The sequence below is a fragment of the Rhineura floridana genome, chromosome 4, assembly GCF_030035675.1.
Source record: "Rhineura floridana isolate rRhiFlo1 chromosome 4, rRhiFlo1.hap2, whole genome shotgun sequence".
In the NCBI taxonomy this organism is placed as follows: Eukaryota; Metazoa; Chordata; class Lepidosauria; order Squamata; family Rhineuridae; genus Rhineura; species Rhineura floridana.
The window spans coordinates 210,013,110-210,032,607 of record NC_084483.1 but is presented as its reverse complement, the minus strand read 5'-3'; the positions used below and the strand labels follow the sequence as shown (position 1 = coordinate 210,032,607).

At 49.1% G+C, this 19,498-nt stretch overlaps 1 protein-coding gene across 3 annotated transcripts in view; it reads left to right on the top strand.

Annotated features, from left to right (window-relative positions):
* The first annotated feature begins 2,024 nt into the window (after positions 1-2,024).
* GAREM2 (GRB2 associated regulator of MAPK1 subtype 2) overlaps positions 2,025-19,498 on the top strand; it is a 44,040-nt gene continuing 26,566 nt past the window's right edge. The window contains exon 1 of one of the 3 annotated variants that reach the window (XM_061625904.1): positions 2,025-2,103. The gene's annotated coding sequence lies outside the window, so the exon portion shown is untranslated. Of the gene's footprint in view, positions 2,104-14,193; positions 14,283-15,888; positions 15,918-19,498 lie in introns of those variants that run through there. The other 2 variants (XM_061625903.1, XM_061625905.1) reach the window with 2 other exon arrangements.

Below are 19,498 nucleotides of genomic sequence, written 5' to 3'. Positions count from 1 at the left end.
GGCATGTGCAGAAGTGGGGGGCATTTGGGGAAGTGGAGAGTCCCCCCCAGCCTCCTGGCACCCCTTGGGCCAGCCCCCCTTGGAGACTGGCCATCTTACTGTTCCCAAAGAGAAAGCGCTGGGTGAGGAGTATGCAGCGGAGGGCTAGAGAAGCCCTTTCTGACGGGCCTTTCTGTTGCTGATGGAGAAATCGGCAAAGCAGGAAGCCCCCTGGCTTAAACTGGCTGTGCGTTCACCAGGGTGGCCCTAAGCAAGCTGTTCTTTCTCTCAGGCTGACATCTTATCTCTGCAATGCAATCTGGCGATAATATTATTGTCCTACCATGCAGGATTGATGTCAGGATTACTGACAGGATGTACATGAAGTGTTTTGAACATTCTAAAACAATTTGTAGATTGATGCTGATGATCCCCAAATGACTGTCATAAGGTTTGGGGAGCGGATAGGGTTTCTGACTCCGCTTGCAGGCCTCGGAACCGGTCCAGGTCGTTTGGGTGCCTGAAATGGAACGCTGAAAAGGAGCCTTGCACCTGGCTGGCGCATTGCCTTTTCAGGGGTCAGGTGTGACCCATTGGCTCCTTGGGGTGGCAAAGGAGGGCTCACATTGGGGAGAAAAGTGGCTCTAAGGGGATGCCTGTGGCCTTCTAACAGTGGGTGCCTCCGAAATGTTTGTCCACCCTGCCTTCCCTGATGCACCCACCGTGATGGGGCCTAGCGAGAGGCCTCTGTCACAGGCCCAGATTTAGTGTCAATAAAGTGGCTGTTCCAGATGGGCCTTTGGGCCTGACGCTCTGGCCATTGAGCACGAACAAAGGGCTGTTTCCAAGGCAACCTGCCTCTCTTGGCAGCGGCAGAGACCTGCCGCTCTGTTGGGCTTGTCTGGGGGAGGAGGTGGAGGATGAGTCCCACTGTTTGAAGAGGCATCTCTAGGGCTTGAGGGGAGGAGAGAGAGAGAGAGGAAGAGAGTCTGCCTGCTTGGCCACCTGTCCTGTCTGCCCAACATCTCCTTGTCCTTTCCTGTGAGGCTCTCAGATGGGCATTTTACTTTTTCCACGTATAGGTCGGGCGACTGCATCGTCGTGTCAGTCAGGATGCACACAGGATTTGAAAGTGTGTCTGTGTCATTCTACATTGCATTAGCCAAGTGTGTCTTCTTGCAAATGGGCCCTTTGGCAACCCACACGGGGTGATAAGGACACGCCCTGAAATATCTGTGTGGCATCAACCTGTTGTTCATGGTTTGGGGAGCCGGGCTTATAAAATGTTGGAATGGGGAATTGCCTATAGATCTTTGGAATGGAGGCCTGTAATCCACTAATCCTTATGCCATAATAAATTTGTTAGTATTTAAGGTGCCACAAGACTCTTTGTTGATCTTGTGCAGAGAGTCTTTGTACCTAATTGGGTGGCAAGGCCAGCCATCTGGGGAGGTGGCCCTCATCTTAAGGGGGTTGCTAACTCAGTTAGTGGAGAGTGGTATTGGTTGGGCTTCACCTTTATTTTTTAAAAACCAACTTTTCCACCTTTTGGTGAGCAAAAGCTGTCAGGGCAGCTTCGAAAATCTGAAAACAATGATAGAATGATGATCTCAATCGTCCCAGAGTGCAGGACATGGAATAATGGGCTCAAGTTGCAGGAAGCCAGATTTCGACTGGACATCAGGAAAAACTTCCTAACTGTTAGAGCCATACGACAATGGAACCAATTACCTTGAGAGGTAGTGGGCTCTCCGACACTGGAGGCCTTCAAGAGACAGCTGGACAGCCATCTGTCGGGAATGCTTTGATTTGGATCCCTGCATTGAGCAGGCAGTTGGACTCGATGGCCTTGTAGGCCCCTTCCAATTCTACTATTCTATGAAGCAATGTGAGGGGCATGGCTGGCAGGGAGATAATTGGGAAAGGGGCTGTCACTCGGGATCTGTGTTGAACTCTCACACCCTTCCCCCCTTCCCATCGCAGGAGAGTTCTTGGAAGGGGTCAGTGACCAGGACGTCCTTCTCATCCACTCCTGCCGCCAGTGGACCACGGTGACTGCCCACAGCCTGGAGGAGGGGCATTATGTCATTGGACCCAAGATTGACATCCCCCTCCAATATCCAGGTAAGAGGGTGGAGGGGAGGGGGCAAAACCCGTGCCTGGAGAGTTGTGTGTGTGGGGGCTGGTTAGCCACAGTGGAGCTGCATGCTGTAGGGTCGCAAGTCTGGATCCAGGACTTGTGGATTCCTCCAAGGATCCTCTGGTAGCTGCCATGAATTATCGAGTATCCCAGCTAATTTATTGCTTATTTGTGTAGTCAAGCTGCATCTCCTCTACGATCCTTCTGTTTTAATTAGTCAGCAGCCTTACTGATGAGATGATATGTCAGAATTTCTCTATTGAGATGCGTAGCAAAGTTGCGTAGCGCTGCAGAATGGAGAGTATTGAGCGAGCTTAGTGTATGTGTGTTTGAATCTTTGCTAAGATTCTACCTTCCCTGCAAATTAGTCAGACAGAGACTTTAAGCTTTAAAATAAGAAACAACTACTTTATTCTGGAAGTACATGCTTGATAGGAAAGAGTTCTAGATCTAGCTTAACTGGCTATGTTGGAGAAGCGAGCACTGGTCCCAGTACTCGCCCTCATCCTGGTTGAGAGGAGAGACAAAGAGAAGATGTCTGCTCCCCTCTCGAGAGAAAGAGAAAACTGAGAGAGGCGGGAAGGAACTGGGATTCAACATTCCTTTGCTTATCAGTCTAGCAGGAAGGGAAGAGACGGCAGGATCAAAGGGATAGGGATAGCCTCAACCAGCAAGAGGTCTAGCTCTCTCTAGCTACCCTTATTAACCCCATGCAGCCTCAACCCACCAAGTTGGAGTTGAACCTCATACATTCCAACATGATATGCCAATCAATAAAAATAGGTGTATGTCCTTGCCCCAAGGAGCTTGCAAACTAAATTTTGAGGGTTGGGAGGATAACAGCCTCCAAGGCTACTAGCCACACGATGGCTGTGCTCTGCCTCCACAATTGGGGGTGGCATGCTTCTGAATACCAGTGTCTGGAACCCCAGGTAGTTGGGGAGGGAGTGCTCTTGTGCTCAGGCCTGGCTTTTGGGCCTGTGAGGCCCTTCTGAAGTTCTTAAGGGTGTGGGCAGATGCTCTTAGGGGTCTAGTCTTGAGGGGTTGGAGCAGCCTCAAGGGCAGCAGCAGCAGCTGCAGGCAAAAGCTGCTCCTCTGTTGCCCAGGCAAGAGCAAGATGGTGGGCCCCTAGGGGCTGCGGCAGACCTGAGCAATCTAGAGGTGTCATACCGCTGGCCAATTGGAGGGGCCAGTGACATCTTGCCCCTCCAAGACAAAATGTCATGATGTGGCTGTGTATAATCTTAATGTGTTAAATTTATGTGATTGCTTGAATTGTGCCTCTAATAAATTGTATTATGCTGACAAAGAGTGACACCAAAGGGAATCTTCCCTGGGGGGTGGGGAAATGCACTTTATGTATATTTAATATTGGTATTGAAATTGGGCATTGGATTGTTGCATTTGTGTCTTTTTTGTAAACCACCCAGTAGTAATCACTGTCATCAAAACCCGTTGGGCATATTGAGAGTAGTGGAGCCTGGATATTTATTTTCTCCACTTGGGAAGCTGTTTGCATTTTCAGGTGGGTGGGCAAGCTTAGTTTGGTTGTCTTGGTTTGGTTAAACTTGCCCACTGCCCCAGTGTGCTCCCATTGTGGGTCCTCGTGGCTGGCAAAGCCTCCTTATGGTGCCACGTGTGGTGCACTGCCAGCCCTGGCTAGTCCTTCCCTGTGCAGTCCCACAAGGCTGCCTCTGAGGGAGGGCAGTGGCTCACAGGCTCCAGAGTAGAAGCAGGTGTAGACTGGGGGAGAAATGGAGAGGGGTGAGCTGGAGGGCTCAGCTGTTTATTGGAAAATTGGGGCGGCGAGTAGGAGTTGGGTCCCATGCTATGAAATGCAGGGGAGCCCAAATGACAGGCTGTACTACAATGCAAGCTGCAGCTCTGGCAGCTCCAACTCCAGGCCAAGTGCCGAATTCCGATTCTGGCAATGGAGATCCACGCAGGCCAGGTTGGGGTCCATCCCCTGCAGAGAATAGATTGGCTGCCCCAAAGGATGGCAAGCTGTGCTGCTGGCACTGGGGGAGGAACCTGCTTCTTCAAGAGGCCACAGCCACTGCCATCTTCTGCTTGGGGACGGGGTGACATCCACAATATTCTGCACTTGGGACCAGGCCTGTTAGTCTAGACAAGCCTTTGTAAGCCTGATCATGTTTTGGACAGCCATACAGCCCTGCTGGCTGGGGAAGATGGGAGCTGCCGTTCCAAATATCTGGAAGGTGCCAGGTGAGGAAGGGTGGCCTCAGTTTTGAGTGTGGGAGATCCCAAGCTAAATTCCTAGGCACTGACAACATCACGCATGTGGCCCTGGGAAGGTTCCAGTTTGTTCACTCTCATCCTTGGTTCTGCAGGGGTAAAAATAATACCAGTGCCCTGCCTTGCAGGGCTATTGTGAGGATGAATGCAGATTAAGGGCACCTCGGGCCTAGTCCTGGGCATGCATGAGGTTGGTGGTGGCTGGAAAGAGGCACATGGAGTGGGAGGTCAGCGGGGGCGAGGAAGCGTTGGTGTTGGGCTGGACAGCAAGCAAGGAACTGGACAGATGAAGGAGGAGGAGGTAGGAGAGGAACCCCAGCCAGAGCTGGGAATTAGCAGGGCTGAGCTCATCCCCGGCCCTTAATGAGCCCGCTAAGTGCTTCCCATGATGTGCAAGAATGAATAAATAATGGGCGTCGGGCTAATCAAGCAGCTCCTCGGGGAGGCAAATAGGATGGGAAAAGAAGAGACAACTGAGTTAACCTGCTTTGTTGGCCCATTCATAACATCTGAGCAGATGGTCCAGCCTTAGCTTGGGGGGAGAATGGAGAGGCAACCTCCCCCCTTCCCAGGTTTGGCTAGGAGGTATACAGATCGATGTCAGCCCCCATCCTAGAGAGGGCCGTAAGAGGAGCCCTGAAGCAGGATCAGGCCAGTGGCCCCTTAGTCCAGCTTCACCTTCTCACAGAGGCCAGCCAGATGCAACCCAATGGGAAGCCTGCAAGCAGGACCTGAGTGCGAGAGCACGGGCCCTTCCTCCCATTTCCGGCAACTGGCATTCGGAAGCAGGCCACCTCTGACCATGAAGGCAGGATCCCTGGGTTGGGGACAGGAGAGGTTCAACCCAAGGGGCAAATGAGCGGGAGCTGCCCAAGAGCATGATGTCGTTTCCCTTTCCTTGGTGAGGCATGTGCAGAAGAAGCTGCGGATCATGTCATGTCCTCCTCGGAGGGGGGGACGGAAATGCCTTTGATAGTTTCCACACAGAGAACCAAAACATTTTGGGCCAGCTCTCCATGTACCCAAGTCACACGTCTCTCTGCTCACTTGGGAAACTAACTCATTCCACAGTCACTGAAGTGAGCTAAGATTTCCACATCATCATCACCCACGAGCATGCGCTGAAATGTTGTTGTTGTTTTTGGGGAGCAGGGGAAGGAAATCCACCTTCTGGAGTGTGGCTTTTGAGCATGATGTTGTCCTTAAGGTGACTCTAGGGGTCAGTCTGATTCTTGGCAACCACTAATGTGTAAGGACGCATTCTTAGGGCTTATCCAAACGGAGCGGGATAATCCACGGTTTCCATATTCGGTTTGTCATCTGATAGTCCTCACTTTGCCTTTTAGTTCGCTCTTTCCCAATAAAAAAAATCGCATTTTTGCACCAGCACACGCAGCGGTAAGACCCCTACATTCTTTTTGCTTTTTCCAAGCTCCACCTCTAAAACCTCCCCCTATCAACGAATTGGTCAGCCAAAAAATTAGGTATGCTCCTCTCCCCCTTTGCAACGAAGCACAATATGGCTGTAAAGGAGTTCTTGCCTCAGAAGGAAAGGCAGCTGGTCAGTTTCATGCCTGCCTTCCCACAGAGAATGAAATTGACAAAGCTTTCAGAGCAGGCTTGAAACCCCAGAAGCCCTTTTCTGTTTGCATTTGCCATATTACACTTAAACGAATGTATGCTTTTCTGCCTTTATTGATATTTAAGGAGATACAAAGCTGGCAATTGCACTTATTTCTCCAAAAAAGCAAGAAAGTATCACCCCCCCTCCTTCTCCCTTTCCTTCCCAGGTGAATGAAATTGACAAAGCTTTCCCAGCAGGCTTGAAACCGACCAGAAGCCCTTTTCTAAGTTTGCATTTGTGATATTACACTTAAACGAATGTATGCTTTTCTGCCTTTATTGATATTTAAGGAGATACAAAGCTGGCAATTGCACTTATTTCTCCAAAAAAGCAAGAAAGTATCACCCCCCACTCCTCCTTTCCTTCCCAGGTGAATGAAATTGACAAAGCTTTCCCAGCAGGCTTGAAACCGACCAGAAGCCCTTTTTTAAGTTTGTATTTGGGATATTACACTTAAACAAATGTATGCTTTTCTGATTTGAAGCAAAAACCCTAGCAAGTAGAATGAAATTGACAAGGCTTTGGGAGGCAGACTGAAACCAACCATCCCCCCCTTTCTTGCTTGCTGTGCATTGCAGATCTCACCCAGAGCGGCCGCCCAGTTTGCAGGCAGGCAAAAAATAAAATGCATCTGCGCAGTAGTTGTAGACCCCCCCCAACACCCCACTATTGTGATGATTGGTTCAATTTTCCCGGGCTTATTCTCGCACATGCGCAAAAGTGCAGATACGTGATTGGCTGGAATGAGGAGAAGGGGCAAGGGGAAACGCCCAAGAACCGCCCATCAGCTGTAAAGTCCGTGGTATTGCATCCTAACTCCTGAAGGCACAGCGGATGATTCCCGATTTTAAACAGCAAATCGCATTTTTGCCAGTATTGCAAGGAGCGGATTTAACCCGCGAAAATGAACACACATAGCGGGCGTGTCACACATTTTGCAGTCATCTGGATGAGCCCTTAGGTGCACTTAATGTGCTAAATCAGCCTTTCCTCATCTTGGTGCCTTCCAGATGTCTTGGACTACAACTCCCATCAGCATGCTGGCAGGGGCTGATGGGAGTTGCAGTCCAAGCCCTCCAGAGGGGATGCCAAGATGTGGAAAGGCTGTTCTCAATTCTCTCTCTCTGATTTTTTGCTTGCCTCTTTCCCAGAGAGCTCAGGACAGCAGACTTTCTTTCTCTCCGCACAACAGCCCTGTAGGGACACAGGGATTGGTCCAAGGTCACCCCATCAGTTTATATAGGATCATAGGAAACTGCCTTATACTGTATCACACTGATCTATCTAGGGCAGTATTTTCCACAGTCTGGGCTGAGTGGCAGCAGCACCCCTCCAGGGTTTCAAGCTAGGGACATTCCCAGACCTACTTGGAGATGCTATTGGGGAATGAACCTGTGACCTTCCATATGCAAAGCAGGGGCTCTGCCACTGAGCAGTAACAGCCCTTCATGTTGGAAGTGGGGCAAGAGCAACTCCACGAGCTAGAGGGAGCCCCAGCTGACAAAGTGTAAAGGCGAGTTAAGCAGCAGAGCGAGTTCGGCAGCAGGGCGAGGAGGCCAGGGCCCCCACTCTGCCCGTCTGTTCCCTGACCTCAACTAAACCGCAGTCTCCAACCCATTGACGTAATAAACCTTAAACAAAACTATGCAGGTAAGAAGCCAGCAGGGGTGTGGGGGCTTTCCAGTGTTTTGCACCACCTGCAGCATGTACGACTATCTGCCTGTTGGACAGAAGTCGTGGGTATGATCTCGGTGCAATGAGCTCCTGGCTCTCCGGGAACGACTTCATTTCCTTGAGGCCAAGGTGGCGGACCTGGAAAAGCTGAGAGAGGCAGAGATGTGTGTGGAGGAGGCCTTCAGGGACGTTATAGGTGTGTCCCACTCCAACGATGATAGCTCTCCTGCTATCATGGAGAACGATGGTCTCGGGGAAGGAGAGCATCCAGCTGAGGAAGAGGGAAACGATCCCTTAGAAGGGACCCATTCCTTGGGGGATGAGCAGCTACCCTCTCGTGCCGAGGATATATCTCCAGGGGGTGGAGGGATCCTTGTAGTGGGTGATTCGATCATTAGGAACATAGACAGTGGGGTGTGTGATGGGCGTGTAGACCGCAAGGTGATTTGCCTGCCTGGTGCGAAGGTTGCGGATATCGCCCGTCGTTTAGATAGTTTGGTAGACAGTGCTGGGGAGGAGTCAGTGGTCGTGGTGCACGTTGGCACTAACGACATGGGGAAATGCAGCCGTGAGGTCCTGGAAGCAAAATTTAGGTTGCTAGGTAGGATGCTGAAAGCCAGGACCTCCAAGGTGGCTTTCTCTGAAATGCTACCGGTTCCACGCGCAGGACCAGCCAGACAGGCCCAGCTTCGCAGTCTCAATGCGTGGATGAGACGATGGTGTCGGGTGGAAGGGTTCGGATTTGTTAGGCACTGGGGAACATTTTGGGACAAGCCGGGCCTATACAAAAGGGACGGGCTCCACTTGAACCAGAATGGAACCAGACTGCTGGCACTTAAAATTAAAAAGGTGGCAGAGCAGCTTTTAAACTGACTGAGGGGGAAAACCCGACAGGAGCTGAGAAAGGTCCGGTTCGGAATAAACCTCCCCCCTGGGATAAAAACCAAAGAAATGATGAAATTTGAAAAGGGGTAGGCATTGTGAAGTAGGCATTGTGAGAGCAGGGGCACAGGATATAAATTCAGAAGAGCAAAATTACCACAGGCCTAACCACAAGTGCCAAAGACACTTGAAGAGAGACACTGCTTACAAGTGCCTGTACGCTAATGCTAGGAGCCTGCGAACCAAGATGGGAGAACTGGAGTGCTTGGGTCTTAGAGAAGAGCATTGATATAGTGAGCATAACCGAGACCTGGTGGAATGGAGAAAACCAGTGGGATACGGTTATCCCTGGATATAAACTATATCGGAAGGACAGGGAAGGACGTATTGGTGGCGGAGTCGCTCTATACGTGAAAGAAGGCATTGAATCCAGCAAGCTCGAAACCCCAAAAGAGGCAGACTCCTCCACAGAATCGTTGTGGGTGGTGATACCGTGCCCCAGGAGGGACTTAATACTGGGAACGATCTATCGTCCCCCTGATCAAAATGCTCAGGGAGACCTTGAGATGCGATATGAAATTGAGGAAGCATCCAAACTAGGAAATGTGGTAGTAATGGGTGACTTCAACTACCCGGACATAGACTGGCTGCATATGTGTTCCAGTCATGACAAAGAAGCAAAGTTTCTAGATATTCTAAATGACTATTCCCTAGATCAGTTGGTCATGGAACCGACCAGAGGGACGGCAACCCTGGACTTAATCCTCAGTGGGGACCGGGACCTGGTGCGAGATGTAAGTGTTGTTGAACCGATTGGGAGCAGTGACCACAGTGCTATTAAATTAAACATACATGTAACTGGCCAATTGCCAAGAAAATCCAACACGGTCACATTTGACTTCAAAAGAGGAAACTTCACAAAAATGAGGGGATTGGTAAAAAGAAAGCTGAAAAACAAAGTCCAGAGGGTCACATCACTCGAAAATGCTTGGAAGTTGTTTAAAAACACTCTATTAGAAGCTCAACTGGAGTGCATACCGCAGATCAGAAAAGGTACCGCCAGGGCCAAGAAGATGCCAGCATGGTTAACGAGCAAAGTCAAGGAAGCTCTTAGAGGCAAAAAGTCTTCCTTCAGAAAATGGAAGTCTTGTCCGAATGAAGAAAATAAAAAAGAACACAAACTCTGGCAAAAGAAATGCAAGAAGACAATAAGGGATGCTAAAAAAGAATTTGAGGAGCACATTGCTAAGAACATAAAAACCAACAACAAAAAATTCTATAAATACATTCAAAGCAGGAGACCATCTAGGGAGACGATTGGACCCTTGGATGATAAGGGAGTCAAAGGTGTACTAAAGAACGATAAGGACATAGCAGAGAAGCTAAATGAATTCTTTGCATCTGTCTTCACAGTGGAAGATATAGGGCAGATCCCTAAACCTGAACTAACATTTGCAGGAAGGGATTCTGAGGAACTGAGACAAATAGTGGTAACGAGAGAGGAAGTTCTAGACTTAATGGACAATTTAAAAACTGACAAATCACCGGGCCCGGATGGCATCCACCCGAGAGTTCTCAAAGAACTCAAAGGTGAAATTGCTGATCTGCTAACTAAAATATGTAACTTGTTCCTCAGGTCCTCCTCCGTGCCTGAGGACTGGAAAGTGGCAAATGTAACGCCAATCTTCAAAAAGGGATCCAGAGGGGATCCCGGAAATTACAAGCCAGTTAGCTTAACTTCTGTCCCTGGAAAACTGGTAGAAAGTATGATTAAAGCTAGATTAACCAAGCACATAGAAGAACAAGCTTTGCTGAAGCAGAGCCAGCATGGCTTCTGCAAGGGAAAGTCCTGTCTCAGTAACCTATTAGAATTCTTTGAGAGTGTCAACAAGCATATAGATAGAGGAGATCCAGTGGACATAGTGTACATAGACTTTCAAAAAGCGTTTGACAAGGTACCTCACCAAAGGCTTCTGAGGAAGCTTAGCAGTCATGGAATAAGAGGAGAGGTCCTCTTGTGGATAAGGAATTGGTTAAGAAGCAGAAAGCAGAGAGTAGGAATAAATGGACAGTTCTCCCACAGTTCTCCCAATGGAGGGCTGTAGAAAGTGGAGTCCATCAAGGATCAGTATTGGGACCTGTACTTTTCAACCTGTTCATTAATGACCTAGAATTAGGAGTGAGCAGTGAAGTGGCCAAGTTTGCTGATGACACTAAATTGTTCAGGGTTGTTAAAACAAAAAGGGATTGCGAAGAGCTCCAAAAAGACCAAACTGAGTGAATGGGCGGAAAAATGGCAAATGCAATTCAATATAAACAAGTGTAAAATTATGCATATTGGAGCAAAAAATCTTAATTTCACATATACGCTCATGGGGTCTGAATTGGCGGTGACCGACCAGGAGAGAGACCTCGGGGTTGTAGTGGACAGCAGGATGAAAATGTCGACCCAGTGTGCGGCAGCTGTGAAAAAGGCAAATTCCATGCTAGCGATAATTAGGAAAGGTATTGAAAATAAAACAGCCGATATCATAATGCCGTTGTATAAATCTATGGTGCGACCGCATTTGGAATACTGTGTACAGTTCTGGTCGCCTCATCTCAGAAAGGATATTATAGAGTTGGAAAAGGTTCAGAAGAGGGCAACCAGAATGATCAAGGGGATGGAGCGACTCCCTTACGAGGAAAGGTTGCAGCATTTGGGGCTTTTTAGTTTAGAGAAAAGGCGGGTCAGAGGAGACATGATAGAAGTGTATAAAATTATGCATGGCATTGAGAAAGTGGATAGAGAAAAGTTCTTCTCCCTCTCTCATAATACTAGAACTCGTGGACATTCAAAGAAGCTGAATGTTGGAAGATTCAGGACAGACAAAAGGAAGTACTTCTTTACTCAGCACATAGTTAAACTATGGAATTTGCTCCCACAAGATGCAGTAATGGCCACCAGCTTGGATGGCTTTAAAAGAAGATTAGACAAATTCATGGAGGACAGGGCTATCAATGGCTACTAGCCGTGATGGCTGTGCTCTGCCACCCTAGTCAGAGGCAGCATGCTTCTGAAAACCAGTTGCCGGAAGCCTCAGGAGGGGAGAGTGTTCTTGCACTCGGGTCCTGCTTGCGGGCTTCCCCCAGGCACCTGGTTGGCCACTGTGAGAACAGGATGCTGGACTAGATGGGCCACTGGCCTGATCCAGCAGGCTCTTCTTATGTTCTTAACTCCTGTCTTGTTCTTTTGTTTATGTTCCAGAAGGAAGATAGAGTTAGGGTCCTCCAGATGGATATGCTTGACTACCTTTACCTGTGATACTCGGACTTCCTTCCTTCCATCGTTAGACTGATATGTCTTAAGGGAAGATTATCTGCCCCTCCTCCTTCCGCCCTTTCCTTCTTCTCTTCTTCGACTGTCCGAGAGGAGATGCCTTTGTCTCTGCTCTCTCCCTCCTGAGCCACGAGGGCAATTCCCAAACCTAACCCTCCAACTTAGCTAGTTAGTTAGAACTAGGTGTGCCTTTCTATCTACTATGTATTTCAGTAAATAAAGTAGCTTTTCTTATTTTACTAAGTCTCCAGTCTCAGTGATCTCAATGCAGGGTAAAAGCCTGCTTTCTTAGGCAAATGTACACACTGGCACACAAGCATCTCAGACGCTGAGTATCCCTGCATATTTCCATAACAGCAGAGGCCAGGCATCCATTCCCAGGTATGCAGTGATAATCATCTGCCAGCAGTTGGCTTGGATGTGCCCACAATAGTGGGTAACTGGCCAGTTTTGGGATGAAAGCCTGCAGGACTCCCTCTGGACAGCCACTAGAGGTCACAACCCAGGAAGAGAAAGTGGGAGAATGTTACCAAATTATTCCAAGCTACACAGGAAGTGGATTGGACTGTGAACCCAAATTGTGTTTGCATTTTTACAAATTTGTAGGGCAGTACAATACCTCAGAGGAGGTCAGGTCTCCTGCTCCCCTGGTGCATTCACTCTAGCTGCCCAATTTCCCTGCTCTTTAAAATTTAATAGAAATATCTGTGGGCTATAAGTGCGTTCTTAAATTGGGTTTTTTTGCCTGTTAGTGAATTTTATACGCTTGAATCATATCACCTTTTACTCACCTTTTCTCTAAACTAAAAAGCTCCAAATGCGGTGACCTTTCTTCATAGGGGAATTTGCTCCATCTCCATAGAATCATAGAATAGTAGAGTTGGAAGGGGCCTACAAGGCCATCGAGTCCAACCCCCTATGATCATTTTGGTTGCCCTTTTCCAACTCTAAAATAACTTTTGGAGGTGAGGTGACCAGAACTATACACTACCGGGAGGAACAGCTAATACCCTGAAAGATAGAAACAAAATTCAAAGGGATCTTGATAGGCGAGAGAATTGGGCTGAAAACAGCAGAATGAAATTTAACAGGAATAAGTGCAAAGTTCTACACCTGGGAAAAAGAAACCAAATGCACAGTTATAAGATGGGGGATATTTGGCTCAGCAATACTACTTGTGAGAAGGATCTTGGAATTTATTAATTAATTATTTTATTTATATCCTGCCCCTCCTCCCAGCAGGAGCCCAGCGCAGCACACAAAAGCACTAAAAACTTTAAAACATCATAAAAAGAAACCTTAAAACACATTAAAACAAAACATCCTTAAAAACACCTTTAAAAAAGAAGTTGATCGGAAGCTGAATATGAGCCAACAATGTGATGTGGCTGCAAAAAAAGCAAATGCTATTTTAGACTGCATTAACAGAAGTATAGTTTCCAAATGTCGTGAAGTATTGGTTCCCTCTATTTGGCACTGGTTAAGTCTCATCTTGAGCACTGCATCCAGTTCTGGTCTCCGCACTTCAAGAAGGATGCAGACAAACTGGAAGAGGTTCAGAGGAGGGCAACGAGGATGATCAGGGGACTGGAAACAAAGCCCTATGAGGAGAGACTGAAAGAACTGGGATTGTTTAGCCTGGAGAAGACTAAGGGGAGATATGATAGCATTCTTCAAATACTTGAAAGGTTGTCACAAAGAGGAGGGCCGGGATCTCTTCTCGGTCATATCAGAGTGCAGGACATGGAATAATGGGCTCAAGTTGCAGGAAGCCAGATTTCGGCTGAACATCAGGAAAAAATCCTAACTTTTAGAGCTGTCAAGCCAGTGACCTAGGGAGATGATGGGCTCTTCAACCCTGGAGACCTCCAAGAGGCAGCTGGACAGCCACCTGTTGGGTATGCTTTAATTTGGATTCCTGCACTGAGCAAGGAGTTGGACTCGATGGCCTTATAGGCCCCTTCCAATTCTATGATTCATGTATTATTTCTTGTCCTTTGTTGTTATGTGCCTTCAAGTCAATTACAACTTATGCCAACCCTTATGAATCAGCGACCTCCAATAGTATCTGTTATAAACCACCCTGTTTAGATCTTGTAAATTCAGGTCTGTGGCTTCCTATATGGAATCAGTCCATCTCTTGTTTGGTCTTCTGTTTTCCCCAGCATTATTGTCTTTTCTAGTGAATCAGGTCTTCTCATGATGTGTCCAAAGTACAATAACCTCAGTTTCATCATTTTAGCTTCTAGTGACAGGTCTGGTTTAATTTGTTCTAACACCCAATTATTTGTCCTTTCATAGTCCATGGTACCAGCAAAGCTCTCCTCCAACACCGCATGTCAAATGAGTTGATTTTTCTTTTATCTGCTTTTTTCACTGTCCACTGTCCAGGGAGAAGCCTGCTGTAGGTGAGTAGGGGAGCCCTGTGATGTAGAACCCTGCTGGGTTGGGATTCTGACTCGTGGGGTGTGAGGGCGGAGCCCGCAGGATCTAGAGCAGATTATCGTCTTTAAACCTTCTCCCCCCGCCCCCTTCTCCACGCAATTATAATTGCACAGAGGAGATCACCGGAAGAGAGGGCTAGTACTGGCTCCCAGGAAAGCAAGGGGTCAGACTTAACGTGGGGTGGTCCTCGAGACGCACTTGCAGTTATGTGGCGTATGGGTCCCTTAAAGCAGGCACCCCATCTCCAAGCGAGCGCCCTCCAGAAGTTGCCTTTGCAGGCCAGGGCTTGCTTTGGCACAAGCCGTTGCGAAGCCGCCCCCCCCCCCCGCCATGCCAGTCCGGCGTCGGTGAAGAAAGCGCTTCGGCCTCCTCCGGGCCGACTCCGTGGTTGTTCCGTCTCCCGGTTCTGGCTGCGGGAGAGGAGGCGCGAAGGCCGTCCCGCTTGCAGGCGCCCTTCCCCCTGGTGCCCCGGCCAGCCGGCGCCGCGCCCCCGCCCTTGCGACGGCGCCCGCCTGGTCCCGCCCGGCCCCTCCGTCGGGGAGAAGAAAGGGGCGCCGCTGTCTCCGGGGCAGCAGCCGGGGGTGGGACGGGGGGCGTCCCTGGCTCCTCCTTTGCCGCCCGTCTCCCCTCCCCGTCTCCCTTTGCTCTCGTGTTTGCGGGGCGAGCTCAGGGGACTGGGGGGGGCAGGCGGCGGCGCGCGTGGCCTGGGGCGGCGTCTCGCGGGGGGGGGCAGTGGAAGAGAAGGCAGCGGCCGCCCTGCAGATGCCGGGCCGGAGGCGACCTGAGTCTGACGGCGGGTCAACGCCAGAGCGGGACGCATGACGCCCTGCGCCGACGGGGCTCCTGAGCGAACGCCGCCGCCGCCGCCGCCTTGCCCCGCGGCGTGGACTGGGGGGGGGTTCCCTGTCCGTGGGGCGAGGAGCAGCATCGCGCCCAGGGAAGCCCAGCGCGGGGAATCCAGCCCAGAGAAGCAGCCCCGCTGTGTGCGGGGGGGCCGCACATCTTGCTCCTGACAGGCGGCCTTGTCAAATGCCCCACGGCCTGCCCCACGTCTGTGGCAATTCACCCCTTTGCTTTCCTCTAGCCACCCTGCCTGGGTGGGGCTGCAGGCGCCCCACGGCATGCCCTGAGTGAGTGGGGCAGTTTGCTGCCCTCGACGGCCGCCTAGGACAGCGCTGGGGGGCTCTGTGCTGCTGCTGGGGGTAGCCCTGGAGGAAAAGGGGTGCACATCCGGGGTATTTCCACCCTTCTGCGTCAGGGATTGGGGGAGGGGGACATCTCTGGTCCATCCAGGGGGTGCTAGACTACAGCTCCCCCTGCGCCCTGCCCCTTGGCCAGCTGGGAGCTGGTCTGCAGCATGGGATGGTGCTGAGCTACCCTCCACGAGGGCAGCATTCTTTGGGCCTGACTGCGTCCAGCAAAATTGCAGCCTGCCTGCCAGTTTCCGTATAATTTAAACTATTTGTAAGGGCATTATAAATGAATAAAACCATCTGCTTTACATGCGGAAGGTCCTGAGATCACTAAGCTACCTCACAAGGTTGTTGTGAGGAAAAAATGGAGAAGGGGAGGAACACATTCGCCACCATGGAGTAAAGGTGGGAAATAAATAAGTAAAATATTGCAGCATTGCGGGTGGGGGCAGTGAAGAGCACTGCAAACCAGTTGCAGCGTATTGCCTTGTTTTCTGGGACCGCTTCCGCCTTTGCCTGTGGGGAGGGTGGGGGTTCTTTGTTCTTGAAGTGCCACTTTTCCTGTTCCTCAGGATTCAGTCTCAGATCTCTGGAGGTTAACTCTGAGTAGGGAGGAGAGGGCTATGTCTCCAGTGTGTGAGAGAGAGTGGATGCATCCATGTGCATCACATTTTCAGTATATTTCAAAATATTTCAATAGGTATATCAAGTAATTTAAATACATTAAATGCATATCAAGTATTTTAAATACAGAATCATAGAATCATAGAGTTGGAAGGGGCCTTGTAGGCCATCGAGTCCAACCCCCTGCTCACAGCAGGAAATCCACAGCTAGAGCATCTCCCCCAGATAGCTGTCCAGCCTCTGCTTGAAGACATCCAGCGAAGGAGATCCCACCACCTCCCTAGGCAGTCGGTTCCATTGCCTAACTGCCCTTACTGTCAAGAAGTTCCTTCTAATGTCCAATCTGAATCTACGCTCCTGCAACTTAAAACCATTAGACCTAGTCCTCCCCTCTGGGGCAGCAGAGAACAAACCTGTACCCTCCTCTATGTGACAACACTTCAGGTACTTAAAGAGTGTAATCATGTCACCCCTCAGCCTTCTCTTCACCAGACTGAACATGCCAAGTTCCTTCAACCTTTCCTCATAAGACTTGTTCTCCATACCGGCTATCATCCTCGTCGCCCTCTTCTGAACCCGCTCTAACTTGTCTATATATTTCTTAAAATGAGGTGCCCAGAACTGAACGCAGTATTCCAGATGAGGCCTGACTAATGCAGAATATAGTGGGACTATTACTTCCCTCGACCTGGAAACTATAGCTCTGTTTATGCAGCCCAAAACCACGTTTGCCTTTTTTGCCGCAGCATCACACTGCTGGGTCATGTTCAACTTGCGATCCACTACAATTCCAAGGTCCTTCTCACACGCACTACTGATAAGCCGGGTATTCCCATCCTGTACCCGTGCATTTTGTTTTTGTGGCCTAAATGCAGAATCCTGCATTTGTCTTTATTGAATGTCATTTTATTAATTTCAGCCCAATTTTCTAGTCTATCCAGGTCCCTTTGGATTTTATTCCTGTCTTCCATTGTGTTAGCTATCCCTCCCAGTTTCGTATCATCCGCAAACTTCATAAGGCTTCCCTCCACCACATCATCTAAGTCATTGATAAAAATGTTGAAGAGTATCGGCCCCAGGACAGAACCCTGTGGCACTCCACTCGAGACCTCCTTCCAGTCCGAAGCAGAGCCACCGACGACCACTCTTTGAGTACGGTTTTCCAACCAGTTGTGAATCCACCTGACAGTATTTCCATGTAGTCCGCATTTGACTAGTTTGCTAATCAAAAGGTCATGGGGGACTTTGTCGAACGCTTTGCTGAAATCTAGATAGATGACGTCTACAGCATTTCCACCATCTACTAAGGTAGTGACCCGATCAAAAAAAGAGATGAGATTAGTTTGACAGGATTTTTTCTTGACAAACCCATGCTGGCTCCTACTAATCACAGCATTGTCATCTTGATAGTTGCCAATGGATTCTTTTATTATCCGTTCTAATATCTTTCCCGGTATTGAAGTCAGACTGACCGGCCTGTAATTCCCCGGATCTTCTTTTTTACCCTTTTTAAAGAGCGGGACGACGTTTGCCCGTCTCCAATCCTCCGGCACCTCTCCCGTTCTCCAGGATTTCTCAAAGATGATGGCAAGAGGTTCCGAGAGTACATCCGCAAGTTCCTTCAATACTCTGGGATGCAGTTCATCAGGCCCTGGAGATTTGAACTCATTTAGGTTAACTAGGTATTTCCTGACTATCTCCTTATCAATCTCGAACTGCAGTCCTGACCCCTTACTGAGATTGCTACCGATACAAGGTTGCACACTGTTCCCTTTTTGGGAGAAAACGGAGGCAAAATAGGTGTTGAGCAGTTCTGCTTTTTCCTCGTTATCTGTCAACATTTTGCCATCCTCATTGAGCAGCAGTCCCACCGTTTCCTTGGTCTTTCTCTTGCTTCGAACACATCTGAAAAACCCCTTTTTGTTGTTCCTCGCTTCCCTCGCCAGCCTCAGCTCATTCTGGGTTTTAGCTTTCCTTACGCTATTCCTGCAAGCCCGAGCCGCTCGTCGGTACTCTTCCCTGGTGATGCGTCCTTCTTTCCATTCTTTATACATGGTCTTTTTTACTTTTACCTCCTCCACCAGTCTTCCGTGTAGCCACATTGGCTTTTTCCGATGTCTTCCATTTTTCTTCCTCTTTGGAATTGTTTGCGATTGCGCTTTTTGTGATACGTTCTTCATGAACTCCCACGCTTCTTGGGCTCCTTTCTTCTTTAGTCTATCTAGCCACGGGATCCTACCCATCATTTCCCTGAGCTTGCTAAAATCGGCTTTCCTGAAATCCAAGGTCCATGTTTGACTATATTCATCTTTGGCTTTCCCCAGAATCCCGAATTCCAGCATTACGTGGTCACTTTCCCCCAAGGTACCGACCGCTTTAATTCCCGTGACCAATTCGTCCGTGTTAGTTAAGATCAGGTCCAGGATTGCCGATCCCCTTGTTCCTTCTTCTACTTTTTGAAAGAGGAAGTTATCAGCAAGGCCCATCAGGAATTTGTTGGAGGCTTTGTGCTTCGCAGAGCTTGTCTCCCAGCAGATATCCGGGTAGCTGAAGTCCCCCATCACTACTACTTCTTGCCTCCTTGAGATTTCAGAGATTTGTTTGAGAAAGGCCTCGTCTACCACCTCTTCTTGGCCATGGGGTCTGTAGTAGACACCTACTACCATGTTGGTTTTATTTGTTTCTCCATTTATTTTTACCCAAATGGTCTCTACCGGACCCCTTTGTTCGCTCTCTTGGATTTCCATAGAGGTGTATTTGTCTTTGACGTATAATGCTACTCCCCCTCCTTTTCTGTTGCTTCTATTCTCTCTGTAGAGTTTATATCCTTGAATGGCTATATTCCAATCATGGGAGTCATCCCACCAAGTCTCTGTTATCCGTATGAAGTCATATTTGCCTTGATGCACTAAGACTTCAAGCTCCCCTTGCTTGTTTCCCAAGCTCCGCGCGTTGGTATACAGACAGCAGAAGTCTCTTTTGTCCCGATTGGATTCCTCCGTTAATATACCGTGAGCTTTGCCATGCATCCCTTTCTCTCTCCCAGTGTCTCCTGTACCCTTCAAATTGTTGCGTTTACAACCCGCTGTCTTTGGATCGGTCTTTAAGCTATCATCTCCATCCCCCAGAGGCTTTAGTTTAAAGCCCTCTTGATGAGTTTTGCCATACTTCTGCCAAAGAGATTCTTCCCAGGCCTCGTGAGGTGCAGCCCATCTCTTGCCAACAGTCCCCCCTCCAAGAAGCTTAGACCATGGTCCCAGAATCCAAACCTCTCCCATCGACACCATCTGCGTAGCCAGTCGTTGACCTGCAGTATCTCCCTTTCCCTTTGTAGTCCTCTATCCTTCACGGGAAGAATCGAC